The following is a 2,737-nucleotide window of genomic DNA, read 5'->3' as shown; positions in this document are numbered from 1 at the left end:
TCTCTGAGAGCCTTATCTCTTCTGTTGTTGCTCCGTCTAACTACCAGCTTCATCTCCGACCATTCTTGACCATCTGTTCACCTTAATACTGAACCTAAGAGTCCTATTTATACCCTATCTCATCCCCATGACTTGTTCACAAAAGTTCAAATCAAATACAGTGTTTAAAACCTTAACCGATTAAGCATGCTTCCACTCTAAACTGGAAAGCAGAGATACAAGAATTATAACAGAATAATTCCACACATACAGACATCTGATTTAGCATATAACAAGCATGTATAATTTAATTAATGATCAATTAAAACCCTAGAGACAGTCTAAGGATGCATAAAACATAGGCAACGGGAGAGAGAAAGGAAAGAACTTGCCTTAATAGTTTTGGATTCAAAACTCTGTTGCCGCCGTTCTAAGTTTTTTCGGTGATCCAATTCACTGTTAAATCTCTTATTGCTCCATCTTCCCTTCTCCGTCCTTCAAGCCACGGCCAAAACCCTTACCAAAGTGGCTCTGTTTGTCTCTCACAACCTCTCTCTGTTCCTCTCTGTTTTCTCTCTATCAACTGTACGTGTATAGGGTTCAAAACCCTTTTTGAGAGTATAACAGTATATATATATATATATATAAGCACCAAGGAACCCTAAATCCTAACCTCCGATGGAAAACCTTATTAACCTTACAATTTAATACACTAATAATATAAACCTAATTAACTCATTTAATTAAAATAACAAAGCGTTTAAACAATTAAAAATGAATTTAATTCAATTAAAGAAAATAAAACTACAATTAAACAATTAATTAAAACAAACCATTTAAATAAAACAATTAATTAAAACAAACCACTAATCAAATTAAAATCTGACACCTAAACACATATCCACAAAATCAAATTGTAATTGCACATAAAATAAAATTTAAATTCCAATCGTATCCTTTTGAAAACTAGGGGTACTACACTAGGGATGAGGAACCTCGGGCAATGCCCTTTCCTGAAAAGTATAAGAATCAACGGGGTGAGCAACGAATTGCTCCGTAGGAATGTCTCACGAATATAAACTAGGTTTCTCAAAATTCTACAAACATTGCATGGTCATACAATATAAGGAACATGCTCCCTAATGTCCAGTCTCAAGGGGAAGCTAAATAGGATCATCCTAGTCTAGCATAAATAACATTAATTCATTCATCAAGACAAACATAAATAATATAGTGTAATGTACATAAATTCACAAGTTGCAATAATACATAAATGTCAACTTGAAAATAAAAGTCGAAATCAATTAACGGGATAACTCGAAACACACCCACACTCCCGGTCACATAGCCATGCTATGCGCCTAAATAAAAATAGTCATTTTCAGATTACTAGTCCGCTGGAAACTAACCGATTGGCCAATATAAAGTGGGGAAACTCATATTTCACCCGCGAGCGCCTAGCCCTCGTATTCTCAAAGTAACAACCCTCGAGTATCTCACAAAATCAACAAACAAGTCCATAAAATAATCTATATTCCATGATATGCCCAAATTAAACTTCACATGCGCACATAAATTATACTAATCACACAATTCATGTCCTATGGTCCAAATCACTATAATGGCATACTCTTTGATGCAATGTCAATAAATTGGATATTTTAAAGTTATTTAAATTCTTGTTATCATTATATCAAATTTCAAGTGTGTAAAAATTTAACATCATCATTGATATTTACATCTTCAAAATTAACCTTCACAAAATAACAAATACATGATAATTCCATAAATAAACACAACATATAAGGCACTTTAATTACAAGAAATTGTACACATTAAGATCTAGTACTTTAATTAACATCCATAATATCAACAATGGAACAAATAACATATTACACATGAAAATTTATATAAAAACTCAATAAAACATTATGGACATGCAATTAAATCATTATATAAGCTCTCTAATTAGACCCACACACACAAGTGTATGCATAACTCACACAATGGTCATAAAATTCCAGGAACTCCTAGGTTATAAGCACAATACACCCTTACCTCAAGCTAGGAGCAAACCCTAGCTACTCCAAAAGAAAAATGTGCTCCAAATCTAAAATTGATTGAGGAGTTTTGTTCCTCTCGTAGTACCCATCAATTTTTCTCCTATGTAAGCTCAAAATCTCAAAGGTTGGGGGTGAAATGGTGGAGAAATGGTTGAAGTAAAATGAAAAATAAAAGAATGGGAGAAAAAAGAGAGTGTGTCGGTGAAGTAGGAGAATGAGAGGATTTTTGGCTTTTATTCCACTTTCTTTCTCTATACAAACACACATATACATATCACACACACTCCCATCCACACATATCTTACCCACTAGTCAACCTAGGCCCCACAACATAACAAAATGCAATTAAAAAAAAATAAAAAAAGGAAAAAAAAATAAAAATAAGACTTGGTCATCACACGGTATGCAACCAAATTTGTGCAAAATAGTATGGCCAAGTTTTACAATTATAAATGCCACTACTACCATTAACTAAAAATATAGCAAGGGTGAGTAGGGATCGTCCAAAGGGATTGAGGGTGCACTAGTAGTGGAAACAAGGCTTAGGGTTAATAGGTTGAGTGATCAAAGGTAGGTTGTTTGGTTGATTAAACTACAATTAAAACTAAACAAGATCAATATCAAGTAAATAATTAAAGGATAGAGAAAACAAGAGAGAGAGATCTTGGAACTTAGAGATCACCACTAAGCATCAC

Source organism: Cornus florida, unplaced genomic scaffold (genome assembly GCF_030987335.1).
Source record: "Cornus florida cultivar Cherokee Brave unplaced genomic scaffold, ASM3098733v1 CherokeeBrave_3.0.0_Hap2_Chr04, whole genome shotgun sequence".
NCBI lineage: Eukaryota > Viridiplantae > Streptophyta > Magnoliopsida > Cornales > Cornaceae > Cornus > Cornus florida.
Note: the sequence above shows the minus strand (reverse complement) of the source record.